A 20,490-nucleotide genomic window follows, 5' to 3' on the forward strand; every position below is an offset into this window, starting at 1 on the left:
CACCACCCCACCCCCAGCATACTCACACACTCACTTTCACCTACTACAGATATGTCATCACCCCCCCACCCCCAGCATACTCACACACTCACTTTCACCTACTACAGATATGTCATCACCCCCCCACCCCCAGCATACTCACACACTAACTTTCATCTACTACAGATCCCATCACCCCCCCACCCCCAGCATACTCACACACTAACTTTCACCTACTACAGATATGCCATCACCACCCCACCCCCAGGCATACTCAAACACTCACTTTCACCTACTACAGATATGTTATCACCACCCCACCCCCAGCATACTCACACACTAACTTTCACCTACTACAGATATGTCATCACCCCCCCACCCCCAGCATACTCACACACTCACTTTCACCTACTACAGATATGTCATCACCCCCCCACCCCCAGCATACTCACACACTAACTTTCATCTACTACAGATCCCATCACCCCCCCACCCCCAGCATACTCACACACTAACTTTCACCTGCTACAGATATGTCATCACCCCCCCACCCCCAGCATACTCACACACTAACTTTCATCTACTACAGATCCCATCACCCCCCCACCCCCAGCATACTCACACACTAACTTTCACCTACTACAGATATGCCATCACCACCCCACCCCCAGCATACTCACACACTAACTTTCACCTACTACAGATATGTCATCACCCCCCCACCCCCATCCAACGCCTTTGCCTGCTTGTTCCCCCAGGGTGGCTGGTGGGTCTGTGTCCAGCGCCTATTATGGCTGCAGGTCCAGATGCTGCTGTCTACCCCCCCCCCCCCCCCTCTCCGTTGCAAGTCATGCATTTCTGTAATGTTGTAATATGTATGTGCTTGTGTGCTGAGGTGTTTTTTGCCTGTTCCTACAATGTACTGCTCTAGGAGCATAGTCTGGGGGTTGCCTTTTTTCTCTCCTGCCCTCTCCTCATGTTATGCTGAAACTTTCTAGTTGGCGCCAATAATTGCTGCCTCGGTAGGCCCTTCCTGCCAAAGTAAATTCCTTGTCTGTGCAAACTTTCATGGCGAATAAAAACCCATTCTGACATTCTGATTCTGACCACTAACACTTACATACAGTATATTTACATATACAGTAGCTACACTGATACAAACACATTCACACACATACACAGTGTACATTCTCTATCTTTTTCTGTATCTCTCTCTCCTTCCTGTCCAGATTCAGGTTAAGAAGAAAACAAAAGGATCTCAAGTGCGAGTCACAACACACCTTACCCAGGATCAAATCATTCCCATCTCTCCTCCTCACCCCCTGTCTCCTTTACCTCCTCTCTCCTCCTCTACTCCTCCCCCTCTCTCCTCCTCACCACCTGTCTCCTTTACCTCCTCTCTCCTCCTCTACTCCTCCCCCTCTCTCCTCCTCACCCCCTGTCTCCTTTACCTCCTCTCTCCTCCTCTACTCCTCCCCCTCTCTCCTCCTCACCCCCTGTCTCCTTTACCTCCTATCTCCTCCTCTACTCCTCCCCCTCTCTCCTTCAAACCTCTGCCTTTCTCCCATCCTGTCTGGGTATGCATGCATCCTTACATAAGAAAGTTCCAGTAATGTGACTCCAAACAGGATCAACTGGTCCAAACAAAAGTGTGTGTGAGTGTATGTATGTGGGTGTGACACATTCAGATATGTACTGTATGTACATTACTGTCAGACACACACAGAACCAGATGGAGCACAGAGAGGAGGCTGATGGTGAAACCAGAGTTTTATAAAGGTCAGTAGAAGGTGTTTATTCATATGTTGGAGAGCGAAGGATTTACTGTCAGTCCAGGATAGGTTACGATTAAGTCAATTAGCATCTCTATTCCTGGTCTGATGTCTTATCCTTTCAAATACTGGACATGTGTTTGTTTAACAGAATAGATCCTAGGCTACAATATAACATGATTTCATGTCTGTTAAACATGTCTATTGTGTCTGTAAATGTTATCATAGGCTATTGGGTGTTGGCAACAATGTCAGTCAGTTGTTAAGGACTTCCTACCTGTGGTGATCAACAGGAAGAGGATGTGCTGTGTTATCAGTTATCAGTGTTCAGGGAGGAGACAGACTAGGATATATGACAACAACACTGTATGTGTCATTAAGGGTTTAAAGAATATGATATTTGTATATCATATTTACACTACTTTGGTCCTCTGTAGACTGGGGAGCTAGTGCTAACAGCTTTTGATTGTGGGTCAAAGAGATGGCTAGCCCATGACAACCTATGATGACATAAACCTTCATTCAATACACCATCTAGTGTAAACCTGTTCCATGTGTTCCTCTCTGCATTGGTAAATATTTCATTTGCACTTTGCAAGAGTATCCTGAGCATGAGAAAGACCCTGATCAGAGACAGGGCAGAGAGAGGAGGGTTCTGGCAGGGCAGGTGATCAGAGACAGGGCAGAGAGAGGAGGGTTCTGGCAGGGCAGGTGATCAGAGACAGGGCAGAGAGAGGAGGGTTCTGGCAGGGCAGGTGATCAGAGACAGGGCAGAGAGAGGAGGGTTCTGGCAGGGCAGGTGATCAGAGACAGGGCAGAGAGAGGAGGGTTCTGGCAGGGCAGGTGATCAGAGACAGGGCAGAGAGAGGAGGGTTCTGGCAGGGCAGGTGATCAGAGACAGGGCAGAGAGAGGAGGGTTCTGGCAGGGCAGGTGATCAGAGACAGGGCAGAGAGAGGAGGGTTCTGGCAGGGCAGGTGATCAGAGACAGGGCAGAGAGAGGAGGGTTCTGGCAGGGCAGGTGATCAGAGACAGGGCAGAGAGAGGAGGGCTCTGGCAGGGCAGGTGATCAGAGACAGGGCAGAGAGAGGAGGGTTCTGGCAGGGCAGGTGATCAGAGACAGGGCAGAGAGAGGAGGGTTCTGGCAGGGCAGGTGATCAGAGACAGGGCAGAGAGAGGAGGGTTCTGGCAGGGCAGGTGATCAGAGACAGGGCAGAGAGAGGAGGGTTCTGGCAGGGCAGGTGATCAGAGACAGGGCAGAGAGAGGAGGGTTCTGGCAGGGCAGGTGATCAGAGACAGGGCAGAGAGAGGAGGGCTCTGGCAGGGCAGGTGATCAGAGACAGGGCAGAGAGAGGAGGGTTCTGGCAGGGCAGGTGATCAGAGACAGGGCAGAGAGAGGAGGGTTCTGGCAGGGCAGGTGATCAGAGAGAGGAGGGTTCTGGCAGGGCAGGTGATCAGAGACAGGGCAGAGAGAGGAGGGTTCTGGCAGGGCAGGTGATGTAGGCTGCAGGTGAGGGAGGACAAACATCCAGAGTTACAGTACAGAACACAGTACAGTGATGATCATGTGACAGGATGACAAGTCATGTTTCTGGAATGATTAGGGGTGATTGTACATCAGACTGGCAGAAGTTTTTAAATCAAGTGTTTAGATCAGGTCGTATTTACCCATCATTCTTATAAGTCATGAGACTCACAACTCCACCCAACACCCATCATTTCTACTGGGAGCGTCAAGTGAAATGCATTTCCTCATCCATGACATGGTTTCTACAGAGCCCTGTAGCAGCACAGGACTGGAATGTAGAAATGGGTCAAACCAGATAGATGAGAATCAAACTACAAAAGAAGAACCAGACAAAAGGGGGGAGGCCGGGGAGGTGGAGGCCGCAGGAGGCCGAGAGAGTTTGTGTCGCACTAGCAATGCAGGAGCTGGGATCCCTGCTATATACCCCACCCTATTAGGAGGGTGTGCCTGACGCGTGATGACGATTGCTGTGACGCGCTAGATCTCGCGTCCTCTGCATGAACCAGCTCCGCTTGTTTCAAAATGACACAAGCTGCTCTATACGTGGTGAGTCAGACCATGTGGACAGTAGAGGCCAACCCTGCTATCCATCATCACACTGTATATGTGGTGAGTCAGACCATGTGGACAGTAGAGGCCAACCCTGCTATTCATTATAACACTGTTGTTGTTTTGGTGTTGTTGTCACTACTGTCATCGACACGTCATTGTTTGAATGTAGTTGAGGAATTGAGATGTTACTGTAATCGAGTTGTTATTGTTGCTATATACTGAAGCAAATGACTTACCCCAAAGTTATTGTTGCACTAGCTATTTGTTTTCCATTGCGCCTGTTAGCCAAGATACAGTTACTCTGTGATCTGGCTAACTGCAATGTACCTTGAATCTGACCACTGAAATACTGTACAACTATTCACTTCTGATGATACTTGATCTTCCTCGGGTACATATTCCACTCGTTGTGGAACTATACTGTCTGTAAACGATGAGAAGTTTCCCTTCCTGATTCACTCAGCTCAAACTGAGAACTGGTTTAGAGCAGGAAATAAGACCAAGAGACCACAACGCTTCCTCATGAAGAGAAGATGGAGCCTTGCACAACTAAACCTGTCATGGCTGGCTTTTAGTCTGTGACAAAAGCGATTGCACACATGGGGTTGCAAAGTTATGCATGTACTGAACTAAACTGAGAAAAGCAGTGAACAATAACTAAGGGATGGGATGTGTCCATTAGTGAAACAGTGAAGGGAGTGTGAGTTTGGGTCAGGTTGGTTATAGGTGCTGGTCTGTGGGCATCTGTGAAGCCCTCTGTGACACTGCTGATTTGTTATAGGTGCTGGTCTGTGGGCATCTGTGAAGCCCTCTGTGACACTGCTGATTGGTTATAGGTGCTGGTCTCTGGTCATCTGTGAAGCCCTCTGTGACACTGCTGATTAAAAGTTTGCTGTTGAAAAGGGCTACACAAATGAATACAATGGATAAATGAGCGAGGCATCAAAATATGGGAATACTGGAAGTGTAAAAAACTAGTGAGCTACAAAACAACAAAGTGCTGTCAGCAAAGCTGAGTGGTGATGGTGGAGGGAGGGTGAGAGAAGATATAGAGGCCTGTACTGGGTCCTGTACTACCAAGCAAGTTCAACACACCCCAGGATCAAATCTCCTTATCTTGCTTCACTAAACCCAACAACCGCGATCACGCTAATGCTGGGGACACACTAAACTATTTTTTTTATCTTATAAGATCTTCAAACTGTGAGAGACCACACACATGAAGACAAAAAATCCTTGATTTACCCGTTTCGCTCCTACAGTGTGTGGTGTGCCATGATTTGACAAAGACAGCACATCACGCACAAACAGATTTCCAACCAGTGTCCCGACTGTTAACACAAGAAATCTCGCAAAGTCTCTCGAGACTTAAGAAGCATGGCGGACGATATGCAGGAAAAAATTGCGATGATAGTGTTTGGAATGATTTTCACAGAAAATTCACGGAAAGAAATAAAAGGGTTTGCTGTTGCCACAAATCAACTCCATTTCACTTTTGTGCTGTGCCGTGGCTCCATTTGTTATGCTTCCGTCTTCTCTCAACTTGCTTTCTGATTGGATAATGTTTCGTTTCACGTGATAAACTCTGCGTTGGTCCTCGGGGTTCCCCCCACACATCAGGATTTCTGATGGCAAATATTCAACATGTTGAATATTTAGGATTCGCGATCGGGCCGCCTCCGACGTCCTTCCGAACAAATTCGGTCACTCTTGACACACCTCACACCAAGGGAACATCTGATAAAATAATCTGGAGAACCATCAAGATAATTTGGATGTTACCTAGGATTGTCGGAAGGGGTGAAATCGTCCCGATTATCCTGTAGTGTGTCCCCAGCATAACCTAGGTTAAAGGTTAAACTCCATTTATCCTTAATACACTGTCACCCAATAATCCCAACACAAAATGTGTTTTTTCGTCAATCTGAAAACTGGGCAGAGAGACCAGGAGTGGAACTTATAATCAGAACACAGGTTCAGATGTACCAAGAGCTGATCCAGAACCATGGTCAGGGACAGGTGAGGGTCAGTCCAGGTACAGCAGGTCTATAGGAGCATGGTGGTCAGGGACAGGTGAGGGTCAGTCCAGGTACAGCAGGTCTATAGGAGCGTGGTGGTCAGGGACAGGTGAGGGTCAGTCCAGGTACAGCAGGTCTATAGGAGCGTGGTGGTCAGGAACAGGTGAGGGTCAGTCCAGGTACAGCAGGTCTATAGGGGACAGGGGAGATAGGGAAGGGTTTATACAGGAGAGCAGAACTTCTGGTCAGAGTGTAATAATCTGCTTTATGATGTTCATGCTGTTAATGATTCAACATTCTAGAGTGTGTTGCCACCAGGTCTTTGTGAAGTCACTGTGATCTCAGGTAACAAGGGCAGAGGAGAGGAGGATTCTGGGATTCAGGTCAGGTAGGAAGTGAGGATGATTCTAGTTAAACGCTCAGACCTACAATCCTCCTGAATGGAGGACCAGGGTGTGGTCAAGAGACACAGCTGAACCGTTGGAACATTTGGTTGGACACTCACATGAATAACTGTATCTAGTAGAGAGTGAAGGATTTTAATGGGTTTAATGGTAACATTTGTTAGTCAGTAGTTAGTTTGTCATGGTACTGAAGGTGATTTTGAGTACAAATGTACAGTACAGATCCTTGGTCATTCCTGTTAATCATTGTCTAAAGTACAGATGTCTACTGGACTGGGTGTTATTACAGAACATGTGATGACAGAGCAGTTTCAGAGAAGGCAGTAAAGCTGTTTAGATAAGATTACACTGTTCATTATGTCTCTTGAGGTTAGGTTGTTGTAAGTGATAATGTGTTAAATAATAGAATCTAATCCAATGTTGATATAGCAGAGTTAGACTTGGTGATGTTTTCCCAGTATGAACACCTCTACCAGCAGCTCTGACAGTCCCTCCCTTCCTGACTTTCTGACTCTTATTTAATCTACTCATCCGTCTCAAACACACCAGCTCTCCCTCTGTCTCTCTCTCTCCATCTTTCTGCATAATACACACACTACACACATCTGCCTCTCTCCCTCTGTCTCTCTGTCCATTACTCTCTCCATCTCTCTGCATAATGGGTGTTACATGTGCTACAGTGTACCAGGACATCAGCCTTCAGTAATCCGTCAATAGTTTCCATATTACTTAACTTTCCCTGTGGGGAGTACTGGTTCTTCCTAGGTCCTGTCTTGCCTTCTCATAAGATAATCTGCCTTGTTGTGCACGTTCATACCTCTCATGAACTCGTTCAAAGTTCAGTTAAAAATGTATGTGCTCAATGAACACGTTCTCTTGAACTCGTTCATGCACAACACTGATAATCTGCATAGGTCCTGCTGATTAAATCAGACCAACAACATTTCCTGCCTGTCTCAAGGTATCAGAACCACAGAGAGGGTTTGGTCAAGTTCAGGAGTCACCATGGGAACACACAGAGAGGGTTTGGTCAAGTTCAGGGGTCACCATGGGAACACACAGAGAGGGTTTGATCAAGTTCAGGGGTCACCATGGGAACACACAGAGAGGGTTTGGTCAAGTTCAGGGGTCACCATGGGAACACACAGAGGGTTTAGTCAAGTTCAGGGGTCACCATGGGAACACCCAGAGGTCTGGAGCTTGTCTGGGTTCAGTGGTGACAACATGGCTCTCTGCTGTTATCTCAACATTCCTCTCAGAAAGTCTCTGGGCTGTGCTAGTGTCCTCTGTTGGTTTAAGGGAGCTAGATGTGATGCTGCAGACACCTGTCTGACCTCGAGCCCTCAAGTCTTGTTGTTCAAAGGGAGTGTTTACCCAGGATGTCGTCCATCAAAGTACTCCCATTCAATGCCCCACTCCAAATCTGTGGAGTCAGGGTCATAGTTCATGGTACAGTGAAAGTCTTTTAGGTGCAGCATTCCTGGCATGTCATCCTGGTTATGATCCTGTCTCATGTGTCTGCAACAGGCCAACAACCAGTGTTGTGGATTCCAGGAGAGTCCCCAGTGATCCCACTGTTTCCACACAGGTCTTTTAGACTGGGAGGAACATAGAAGGGCTGCTTCAGTTCTTAGTCCCTCAGCTGGACACTAAACTAAGACCCATACTGTCAGCAACCAAACCCCAATATATCACCCTGACAACCTGCCCTCTCTCTCCCTCTAAAACCTGCCCTCTCTCTCCCTCTAAAACCTGCCCTCTCTCTCCCTCTAAAACCTGCCCTCTCTCTCCCTCTAAAACCTGCCCTCTCTCTCCCTCTAAAACCTGCCCTCTCTCTCCCTCTAGAACCTGCCCTCTCTCTCCCTCTAGAACCTGCCCTCTCTCTCCCTCTAAAACCTGCCCTCTCTCTCCCTCTAAAACCTGCCCTCTCTCTCCCTCTGCTCCTCCATGGGCCTGTCCTTCCTCCTTGTGGGTATGGGGCCTGTCCCTGATAGTATGCTGCTGTTACACCATATGGACCCTACTAGACTGGGGTGCTGCTGGTGGTGTTACACCATATGGACCCTACTAGACTGGGGTGCTGCTGGTGCTGTTACACCATATGGACCCTACTAGACTGGGGTGCTGCTGGTGGTGTTACACCATATGGACCCTACTAGACTGGGGTGCTGCTGGTGGTGGTGTTACACCATATGGACCCTACTAGACTGGGGTGCTGCTGGTGGTGTTACACCATATGGACCCTACTAGACTGGGGTGCTGCTGGTGGTGGTGTTACACCATATGGACCCTACTAGACTGGGGTGCTGGTGGTACTACACCATATGGACCCTACTAGACTGGGGTGCTGGTGGTACTACACCATATGGACCCTACTAGACTGGGGTGCTGCTGGTGGTGTTACACCATATGGACCCTACTAGACTGGGGTGCTGCTGGTGGTGTTACACCATATGGACCCTACTAGACTGGGGTGCTGGTGGTACTACACCATATGAACCCTACTAGACTGGGGTGCTGCTGGTGGTGTTACACCATATGGACCCTACTAGACTGGGGTGCTGCTGGTGTTACACCATATGGACCCTACTAGACTGGGGTGCTGCTGGTGGTGTTACACCATATGGACCCTACTAGACTGGGGTGCTGGTGGTACTACACCATATGGACCCTACTAGACTGGGGTGCTGGTGGTACTACACCATATGGACCCTACTAGACTGGGGTGCTGCTGGTGGTGTTACACCATATGGACCCTACTAGACTGGGGTGCTGCTGGTGGTGTTACACCATATGGACCCTACTAGACTGGGGTGCTGCTGGTGCTGTTACACCATATGGACCCTACTAGACTGGGGTGCTGCTGCTGGTGTTACACCATATGGACCCTACTAGACTGGGGTGCTGCTGGTGGTGTTACACCATATGGACCCTACTAGACTGGGGTGCTGCTGGTGCTACACCATATGGACCCTACTAGACTGGGGTGCTGCTGGTGCCATACTGGGAGCCTGGTACCTAGCTGGCTGTTGTACATGAAAATTGCTGTTCTGGCTGCACACACAGTGGCTAGTTTTTTCTTGACTAGCTGGGAGTTTGTTTTAACCAGGTTCTCCTCCTCTTTCTCTTGTCTTTTTAAAATTAGCTGCAGAGTGTGTATATTGTGTGAAATCTTTTTGGAATACTCAAATCATCAAAGTCAACTTACTTTCTATGCATAAATTATTTCAATAAACTAATACCCATGTATCAGAGTAAGCTGTTGCTAGTATACAAATCCTCTTTTACAGGCAGCTAAGTGTTTAAACAGTTTAACATTGACCTGCCCAATCAGGACCAGACAAACTCTAGTTGGTAGAGCGTCACCACAGCGGGACTTTTCCTCAGCCCTTTAAGACCAGGTTCCAAATCAACAGATTCTGTCCACAAGCTCGTACTTTTTTTCCCTAAGGTGCGTAGCTGCAACTAGGCGGGCTTCCAGGAAATCACCAACCACGGATTTTGCACTGCCGGCTGGCTCGTGTAGCGGGGTTTGCTAATTGAAAAACAGAAATACTTAATTTATTATCAAGTATTTAGTAGAAGGGGGCACTACCCTGATATTGAGTTATTACATCAGGGAAACCTAGGTTTAATATGTGTAGCGTGGTTTGCACGGTTAAGATTAGCAATACTTAGTTTATAATAAAGTATAGTCGTTCTTGGGGGCACCACCTCTGATTCATGAAAGGGACAGAGGAAACCTTGTTTAATAATATTGAATAATAGCACTCGTAATAATCAGTCTAATCTTAAGTAGGGAATTCTATGAAAGTAGAGCAGATCATATAACGTGAGAGATACGCGAGTATTATACACAATGATTTATTTAAGAGAATGTAATTATAGTGAACACATACCAGATAAGTTATGGGTTAGTTGGGCTAAAGCAGTACAGTAGGCCTAAATTCTAATGAGAGCGCACTGGCACAATGGCTGCGTAGAGCGCGTGTGGAGGGGGAGGGGAGAGAGAGAGTGAGGAAGAGGTACAGAGGAAGAGGCTTCTATAGTAACAATGGACGATCAATAGCAACTGATCTAACGATGGTCAAGTTAAATCATTTGTAAAATACAATCAAACATCGACAATTCAATCACAACATGCCAATATGTCACAAGTAAGAAATATTGCAAATCGCAGTTACTTTTGTCGGTTTGAAGAACGGAGTCAATGGTTCGTTATATCCAACGAATAGGAAACGGAATCTCTCGTCAAAGTTCCGGGCGCAAAGTGAAGGTGCAGGTTATGAGGTAAAGGTTAGAGAGTGACGCGTTCACCCCAAGTTAATCCTACGAACAAGCGGGGGTGATTGTAAGTTCGGCGATTTTATACTCCAAAGAACAGGGGGTCATCCGTGTGAAGGTGACCTCTCTCATTGGTCAGTTACTTCCACCTGGGCGTCGTCTTGAGATCTGCCCAGAGGTGTGAAGTGGCTGATAGTTTAAATTCCATTATCTCAAATGTCCATGAAATGCTTAAACTTCAGAATAGAGCAATACAACGTTCATAACTGGTTTTGTTAGTATGATACAATTATTTTGATATCAAGATTGACTGATTTAACTATATCTGAAGGGGAGTTATAATCAAACATCAATTACACACGTTCTAGGTAAATGAGAAAACACACATTATAACACATCGACTACTGTCATTGAATTAGTGTCCATGAGCCATGTAGTCCTTGAGAAATATGTTTGTAACTCCACGAAAGAAAGTTCTCCCTTATACTCCATTGTCTGATACTGTGTGACCATGTGGTCTCTGTTCCTGACCCCATGCTGGGTCAGGCTTTGAAGCATCTTCTGGGAGATAAGGACAAAAGGGAAGGAACCCTTCCCCCTTTTCGGGGGTAGGGGAAAGGTGTGGATGGTACCAAGCTTTGTCTGTTGACTCTCTGCTACATATCCCCCTGCTGGCAACGTCCGATGACTCGACGTCGTTGGGCTGTTGGCACGTAAGAAGAGCAGAGAAAAGACAAACACGACAGTACGACAGCATTTCTACTGGACACATTGGCATGAGTGGACTCTAAACAAGGCAGGAATCAATGGGACTAACTTGGGTCCTATTAATAAGTTTCTCTAGGTTAAGGTCCTATGCTAAAAATGAAAGGAAGAAGAAAATTAATAGAGGAAAGAATAATAATAAAAATAAAATAAAAAATAAAATAAAAAAAAAGAAGTGGGAGTGTGTGACTTCCTGGAGTCTTGGACTTCATGGGTGAGGGCTTAGGTAGTTTGTTTATGGGGTGTCCAGCTGTAAGGAGTTCCTCGTTAGAAACTTCTAGCTTATCCAATTGTATTAGTTAGTAATTAGAATTGGGTCTGCTATGTTTTTTAGAGGGGTGTGCAATTTTATTTGATTGCAGTGGACCCATTTGAGGTGCGGGGTGTGTTGCCCCTTTTTAATTTTTATGCGGTAGGCCACTGGTGAGAGTTTGTCTACTATCTCATAGGGGCCTGACCAATTTGGGAGGAACTTCTTTGAGACCCCAACCGGTTTGGTGAAGTTGTAGTACCACACCTTGTCTCCCGTCTGGAGTTCTTTTTGGGATGCTTTAAGGTCGTAGAATGCTTTCCTACCCTCGGCACTTTTCTCCAGGTGGTGTTGGGCAAACGCAAAGGTTTCTTTGAGGTGATTGCGTAGATCTGTCACGTATTGATGTGCAGTGTAGGCTGTTGCGACGGCGGCATCTCCTGTTTGGTATAGGAGGTGCAGGGGCAGCGTCATCAGCGTTCCTGTCATCATTTCAAAAGGCGTCACGCCTGTGGAATGGTGGGGCGTGGCCCTGATGGCCATCAGGACCAGCGGGAGCTTGATATCCCAGTCCTTGTGGTTACAGGACACATACTTCTTCAGGATGTTCACTATGGTTTTGTTAGCTCGCTCCACCTGTCCGGACGATTGGGGATGGTACGGAATATGGAGTTTTGTTTGGACTCCGAGCATTTTCCATAGTTCTGTCATCACTGTTGCCGTGAAGTGGGTTCCTCGGTCACTGTCAATTGACATTGGCAATCCGTAGCGACTGAAGACATGGTTGATTAGCAGGACGGCGGTGGTTTCTGCTGTGTCATTTGGCGCTGGGAGACATTCTATCCATTTGGTGAAAGCACATGTCACCGTTAGAAGGTACTTGTGTCCTCTTGAGGATTTTGCCACTGGTCCAATCCAGTCGATTTGGATGTTTGACCAGGGGAACGTTATACCTTTCTTCTGTAACGGTGCTCGGTGAAGGGGTCTGGAAGGTTGGAACTGACAGCAGACCAGGCATCCTTTCACATAATTTGACACGTCTTTTTCCATGTATGGCCAGTAGACAATGTGGCGGAGAGTGTCATAAGTGGTCGTGGCTCCTTGATGGCCTCCGCAGGGTTCATCGTGTGCATGGACCATCATCACCCCCCTGTGTGCCGTGGGGACCACCCATCTGTGGGCCAGGTACGCATCTGAAACATGTACCAGCAGGCCTTTTTCGATCCTGAGGTGGTGTCTGTTATTGTAGAGGTTGTTCAGATCCACTGAGTTTTCCATTGCTTGAGCAGTAATTGGATATTCGTCTGGTGTTGTCAGGAACAGGAGCATGGCGTTGGTCGCTGGATCTCGTCGTTGCATTGACACTAGATCAGAATCGTGAAGTGGACTTGCAAGGTCAGTTGTAAGGGTAGCACTACTGGGTTTGGGAGTAACCTTTTTGTTTTTGCTTCGTGTGACAGCATGAACTTCTTGGGATGGCGTCCGTGGCAGCCATTCTTCTTTGAATTTCCATGGCGTGCCTGTGATGGCGCCCGCTTTGGCCAGTCTGTCGGCTTCATCATTCCCGGATTTATCTGGTCCTGGGACATGTGAATGACCCTTCACTTTCTTCCAATATATCATCATGTTCTGTTTTGTGACGATTTTGTCGCACGCCAGGATCAGTTCCGGGTTCTTCACCTCTTTTCCACGTTGATTCTTCATGTCGTTTTGCTTCCAGTTAGGCAGGTGACATATGAAAGAGAGTCTGGCGTAGTTGGAGTCACTGCAGATCACAAAGGTTTTTAGGTTATTTTCAGCGGCTTGCTGAACCGTGATGAGGATTCCCGCTAATTCTGCATATTGGCTGGTTTTAGTTCCAAGCTGGATCTGTTGGGTCTTGAGATTGGGATCGTTTTCCCAGGTTATTCCCACTCCAGCTCGGACATATTTTTCATGATGGAAGGAACATCCATCAACGAATGCTGTTGGTAAGCCATCGCAGGTGTTCTCATCGAAGTAGTGGTGATTTGACGGAGGTGGAGGTGGTGCAGCGGTGATTGTTGGCGATTCCACGGAGGTGTCCTCCCTGACACAATGTTGGCACGTAGCCAGGCCTTGGCCTAGGGACATTTTGTTGTTTTGTCCATACTTGACTTCGACGTCATAGCCTTGGAAGGCCATCATCCAGGTGGCTATTCGGCTGTTGGAAACCCTTCCTTCACGTAGTCTTTGGCTGTTGAGGAAGGTGACCGGTTGGTGGCATGTTTCGATGATTATCTTCTGCCCTCCAACATAGTTCTGGTAATGTTCTACTGCCCACACCGTGGACAGCAACGCTTTCTCGCAGTCTGAGAACTTGTCTTCCACCATGCTGAGATTTTTGCTTGTGTAGGCGACGATACGTTTGCCTTTATCATAGATTTGGTATAAACCTGCACTCATGCAGTGTTTGGAAAATCCAGCCTCCAAGTGGTACTCTTTGTCTTTGTTGGGGTAGGCCAGACATGGAGCAGTGCACAGCCGGTGTTTGAGTTCAATCATCGCCGCGCTGTGTTGTTCAGTCCAGTGGAAGTTTGTTTCTTTTTGGAGGAGTGATTTTAGGGGTTTGGAGATGTCTGCATAGTTCTCAATGAATTGCCTTGAGTAGTTGCAGATTCCTAGGAAGCTTCGTAGTTCCGATATGTCTGCCGGCGTTTTTATGTTCTGTATCGCTTCAATTCTGGTTGATTGGGGCTCGATCCCATTGGGTCCTACTAGGAGACCAACGTAGTTCACCTTTTTCCTCCCCCATTGTCCTTTCGACAGGGCAAGCTTTGCTCCTGCTTGGGAGAGTTGTGAGAGGGCATGGTCAATTTTCTGAAGGTGGTCTGACCATGACTGGCTTCGCATCAGGACGTCATCCACGCAGATTAGGTTGCCTCTGGTGGCTGCGTCAGGCATTGCCTTGTGCAAGAAGATATTGAACTCTGCGGGTGAGTTGGAGTAGCCGAAGGGGCATTTGTTGAAAGTGAATTGGCGGTTTGCGAACGAGAAGGCCAGTTTGTGTGGGTCTCCTGGGTCCACTTTCATTGTCCAGAACCCGTTGGCAACATCAACTGTTGAGAAGTATTGTGCTTGAGAGATCTTGGCCAATTCTTGGTCAAGATGGATCATTGGCCATCGTGACAACGGGACTTGCTTGTTGAGTTGTCGATAGTCAATGGTGAGCCTCCATTTTCCAGTAGGCTTGAGCACCGGCCACAGGGGGGCGTTGTAGGTGCTATTGCATTCTCTGATGATCTGTTTTTGTAACAGTGAGTCGATGATTTCTTGTACTGAGTTGTAAGCAGCCAGTGGGATTTTGTACTGCCGTACAAACGTTGGGGCCGCGTTTGGATCCGTGGGGATGCGAACAGTGTGGATGTCTGTTGCTCCACAATTCAAGGAATCCTTGGAGAAGGTTGCACTGTGCTTGTAGAACAGCTGTCTCAGCTGTTGTCTCTGTGTGTCCTCTTCCAAGGCATCAGCTTTTCCCAGCTGTTGTATCACTTCTGTTTCGAAGCCAGGGTAGGGCTCTGTGCCTGGCTTGTTGTCCGCGAGTAGCGGTGGTCTCTTCCGGGGGTTGTGCCACTTCGTCACAGCTGGGGTGCTTCTTCTGGGATACTTGTCGACCAAAGTAGGTCTTCCTACTTTCTGCGCTCTCCTCCAGTTCGCATCATGTGACTTCTTTTGGACCTGTGACGCTTCTCGTTGCAGGTGGGTTTCTGCTGGCATCCGACGGTCATGGCGTTTTGCTAATTCTTTTTGACCCTTTTTCCTTGATGGGTGAGTGGCATAGCTCTGGGGCGGTCTGGAGTGGCCATCTAACCCATGGATCGGGTCCTCTTCTGAGAGATGTGGATCAGACGTGGGATGTCCCCCCCCTTCCACTGTGAAGACTGTGTTCTGGACTTCAGGGTGAGGCAGTGGATAAGGCTTCTTGACGTGGGTCCACATCTGGTTTTGGTTGAAGTCAACGAGGGGTTCTTTTCTGTTGAGTAGATTGTGTCCAATCAGCAGTTTTTCGGTCACAAGCGAAGAGACATGGATGGGGTGGATTAGGTGCATTTCCCCAAGTGTTTGCTTCAAGTACAGAGTCTCTGTGAATGGAGTTTTGTTTTGGGTGAAGCCTGTGATGTTGAATTCGCTATCTTCACTGTTACTCCATCTTCTGTGTGAGCTAGCTATTCCTTTTAGCTGGGCGGCCAAGGTGGGTGCAATTAGGCAGAGTTCTGCACCCGTGTCCAGCGATCCTTTGCCGGGCACTTCATCTTCAAGTGTGACGGAGGCATAGCTTCGGTTAGCTCCTTCTTTCGCTTCGAGGGCATCTTTGAAGGTCAATTCCTGTCGTATTAGCTGCGTTTCCTGTTCCGTTAGCTGTGTTTCCTGTTCCGTTAGCTGTGTTTCCTGTTCCGTTAGCTGTGTTTTAGCTTTTTCCAGTTCTTCGACTAGGTCGCTGGTTTCCTGGTCCTCTTCCAGTCGTTTTCGTCTGTCTTGTTCCCTTTCTTTCGCCTCGAGGGCATCTCTGAGGGATCTTTCTTGTTGCGTTAGCTGAGTCTTAGCGTCTTCCAGTTCTTCGGCTAAACTGCTGGCTTCCTGTTCTCTTTCTTCTGCTTCGAGGGCATCTTTGAGGGATCTTTCTTGTTGCGTTAGCTGAGTCTTAGCGTCTTCTAGTTCTTCGGCTAAACTGCTGGCTTCCTGTTCTCTTTCTTCTCGTCGGTCCTGTTCCATTGCTTTTGCTTTGAGGGCCTGTTTGAGGGGCATTTCCTGTTGTATTAGGTTAGTTTTAGCGCTCTCCAGTTCTCCAGTCAGGTCGCTTGCTTCTTGTTCCAATTGTTCCCGGCGCTGTCGTTCACTTTCTGTCACTTTGAGAGCCTCTTCTTGATCTCGGAGAGCTTGTGCCCATTGTGTTTTGACATCCGCAATTGATAACCTGAGTTGTGCAGCATAGTTTAGACCGAGGCTGGATATGCATTTGATGGTTTGGGACTTGTTCAATGGTTGGCCCACATTTTCTGCGACCACTTCCAGGGTTTTCAATGCGATCCCCTCAAACGGTAGATCGGTTAGGGTTTCTACATAGTTTGGGTTTTCTTTTTCTGACAGGTAGACCATTAATTTCTCAGCTTCCGTGAGGTGAGACATGTTTAGTTAACTAGGGATTGGTTCGGCTAATGGAGGTTATTAACACAATGCTATTGTGGTAAAGTTCTTAGGCACTAATTTTGTAGTGTTGTTTTTTTAAAAAAAAATTGTAAAAAAAAAAAATGATTTTAATAGAAATTAAATGTATATTAACTTTAAATCCGAAATTAATATTCAAAGATTAACAATCCAAAAGTGAAATTAATATTCAAATTGAAAATTAATATTAAGGTTATAATCGCAGATCAAATTGCAGATAATAAACCAAATTCCTGCTGCATCTATAATGTAGCTTTAAATTGGGCAAGGTTTTACATTAATGTCGAATTGAATGTAAGACAGTGAAGCTTCTTTTCGAAGGCGTAGGTTTATCAATTTAAGAATAGTTTAACAATTTGTGACAGTACAAGCTGCGTTGTTCGGCTACTTCCAAACAAAAGTCCTTTTGGACTGATCGCAGATAAAGTGGGCAAACTAAAAAATAATACACTTTACGTCAAATTATTGTTTAGTGACTGTGTTAAAATTGGATACTGATGAGGGGTAAATAGAATTACAGTTCCGGATGGTCAACAGCGCCGATATTCCAACAACATCCACTTTTAAGTGCGCGGAATGAAATCAAATTACAAGTCTTGCTGACGAAGCGTAACTATTTCCGGTTAAGCAAGCAATAAAAGTCTTTAAATTACAGCGACCCACTGTCTCAATAATTATTTTACTGTTACTTTATTGATTCTAGAAAGTTGAGTGTTTACATTAATGTTGAATTACATGCAAAACAAAGTGAAGCTTTTTCGAAAAGCTAGGTTAATCTATGTAAGAATAGTTTAACAATTTGCGACAGTACAAGCTGCGTTGTTCGGCTACTTCCAAACAAAAGTCCTTTTGGACTGATCACAGATAAAGTGGGCAAACTAAAAATAATACACTTTACGTTTAATTATTATTTAGTGATTGTGTTAAAATTGGATACTGATGAGGGATAAATAGAATTACAGTTCAGGATGGTCAACAGCGCCGATATTCTGACAACTTCCACTTTTAAGTGCGCGGAATGAAATCAAATTATAAGTCTTGCTGACGAAGCGTAACTATTTCCGGTTAAGCACGCAATAAAAGTCTTTAAATTACAGCGACCCACTGTCTCAATAATTATTTTACTGGTACTTTATTGATTCTAGAAAGTTGAGTGTTTACATTAATGTTGAATTACATGCAAAACAAAGTGAAGCTTTTTCGAAAAGCTAGGTTAATCAATGACGAATTGCTTAACAATATTGAAGCATATAGCTTAGTAAAGAACTGTGAAGTATCTTTCAAAATAAAAGTCCTTTAGGACAAAACCGCATGTTTGTTTCTCGGAACAACTTATCAGTTTCAAGGGTAATTCGCTTAACCCAAAATAGGAAACACTACTAAGATACACCTTTTAGAAGCGTGTATGGTACCAATATAAGTAGTGGTTATGACCCGTTAAAAGGTTCTTATGCCTTCTCTCGGAAGCGCTGCCTTAAGATTTTACAAAATGAAATGAGACGGGACGCCGTGTCACTGCGCACGCGCGTACCTTCGCTCAACTTTTAGCTCAAAGCTAGATAGCAACCACAAACATTCAGTTGTTACGAAAAACCAATTCAATCAGTACACAGCACAGTATTTAAACAGTGTTTAAAACTGTAGCTATTTGGGGAATAGTTAAATACAACGGACGTTATTTTAACCAAAAGGGTGGGAGGGTGGGTTCTGTTTCAGACGGAAGATGTATCTCAAGTTATAAATCGCTCATTTCAATCTGTTTCAAAGCCTCGCACGGGGCTCCAGTATGTAGCGTGGTTTGCACGGTTAAGATTAGCAATACTTAGTTTATAATAAAGTATAGTCGTTCTTGGGGGCACCACCTCTGATTCATGAAAGGGACAGAGGAAACCTTGTTTAATAATATTGAATAATAGCACTCGTAATAATCAGTCTAATCTTAAGTAGGGAATTCTATGAAAGTAGAGCAGATCATATAACGTGAGAGATACGCGAGTATTATACACAATGATTTATTTAAGAGAATGTAATTATAGTGAACACATACCAGATAAGTTATGGGTTAGTTGGGCTAAAGCAGTACAGTAGGCCTAAATTCTAATGAGAGCGCACTGGCACAATGGCTGCGTAGAGCGCGTGTGGAGGGGGAGGGGAGAGAGAGAGTGAGGAAGAGGTACAGAGGAAGAGGCTTCTATAGTAACAATGGACGATCAATAGCAACTGATCTAACGATGGTCAAGTTAAATCATTTGTAAAATACAATCAAACATCGACAATTCAATCACAACATGCCAATATGTCACAAGTAAGAAATATTGCAAATCGCAGTTACTTTTGTCGGTTTGAAGAACGGAGTCAATGGTTCGTTATATCCAACGAATAGGAAACGGAATCTCTCGTCAAAGTTCCGGGCGCAAAGTGAAGGTGCAGGTTATGAGGTAAAGGTTAGAGAGTGACGCGTTCACCCCAAGTTAATCCTACGAACAAGCGGGGGTGATTGTAAGTTCGGCGATTTTATACTCCAAAGAACAGGGGGTCATCCGTGTGAAGGTGACCTCTCTCATTGGTCAGTTACTTCCACCTGGGCGTCGTCTTGAGATCTGCCCAGAGGTGTGAAGTGGCTGATAGTTTAAATTCCATTATCTCAAATGTCCATGAAATGCTTAAACTTCAGAATAGAGCAATACAACGTTCATAACTGGTTTTGTTAGTATGATACAATTATTTTGATATCAAGATTGACTGATTTAACTATATCTGAAGGGGAGTTATAATCAAACATCAATTACACACGTTCTAGGTAAATGAGAAAACACACATTATAACACATCGACTACTGTCATTGAATTAGTGTCCATGAGCCATGTAGTCCTTGAGAAATATGTTTGTAACTCCACGAAAGAAAGTTCTCCCTTATACTCCATTGTCTGATACTGTGTGACCATGTGGTCTCTGTTCCTGACCCCATGCTGGGTCAGGCTTTGAAGCATCTTCTGGGAGATAAGGACAAAAGGGAAGGACCCTTCCCCCTTTTCGGGGGTAGGGGAAAGGTGTGGATGGTACCAAGCTTTGTCTGTTGACTCTCTGCTACATATGTAATAATCTTTAATCTGAAGGAATGAAGTGTAGAGCCAATCTTAACATTAGTGAACACGCACACGTCACAATATCTTTACTATGAATTTATTGAAGTAATGCTGGGGACACACCATACGATTTTTTTAATCTTATAAGATTTTCAAACTGTGAGAGACCACAAACATGAGGACAAAAAATCCTAGATTTAGCCGTTTTGCTCCTACAGTGTGTGGTCACTCTTAACACACCTCACACCAAGGGAACACCTGATAAAATCTGCAGAACCATCAAGATAATCTGGACATATGTTACCTAGGATTGTCGGAAGGGCCGAAATCGGCCCTATTATCCTGTGGTGTGTCACCAGCATAACTTAAATATGGATTGTATGAACAAGTAAGATTATGAATTTGATATAAGATCAATGAACTGTCTCGGCTCACGCACAGAGGTAGACCCAGACACAGGAAGTAGCTTCCAAGAACAATGGGGTTTATTTAAGGCAGAGTAGTCGGGGACAGGCAGGTGGTCGGTGAAGGTACAATCCGGGATCAGGTAAGTAGTCGTAGTACAGTCTAATCGAGGTCTAAGGGAAATCAAAGCACAAGGCAGAAACAGAACAGGTAACAGGAACACGGGAACGCTCGGTAGAAACACACAAAACAAACTGGCAAAGGA

At 45.8% G+C, this 20,490-nt stretch overlaps 2 protein-coding genes across 9 annotated transcripts in view; both read left to right on the forward strand.

Annotated features, from left to right (window-relative positions):
• LOC124471292 (NACHT, LRR and PYD domains-containing protein 12-like) overlaps window positions 1–20,490 on the forward strand; it is a 1,476,309-nt gene that overhangs the window by 1,141,461 nt on the left and 314,358 nt on the right. The window lies entirely within an intron of this gene.
• Window positions 1,655–20,490, forward strand: part of LOC124471307 (NACHT, LRR and PYD domains-containing protein 6-like) — a 332,215-nt gene continuing 313,379 nt past the window's right edge. For all 4 annotated transcript variants that reach the window (XM_047025773.1, XM_047025774.1, XM_047025776.1 and 1 more), the window contains exon 1: window positions 1,655–1,758. The gene's annotated coding sequence lies outside the window, so the exon portion shown is untranslated. The remainder of the gene's footprint in view (window positions 1,759–20,490) is intronic.

The sequence above is a fragment of the Hypomesus transpacificus genome, chromosome 9, assembly GCF_021917145.1.
Source record: "Hypomesus transpacificus isolate Combined female chromosome 9, fHypTra1, whole genome shotgun sequence".
In the NCBI taxonomy this organism is placed as follows: domain Eukaryota; kingdom Metazoa; phylum Chordata; class Actinopteri; order Osmeriformes; family Osmeridae; genus Hypomesus; species Hypomesus transpacificus.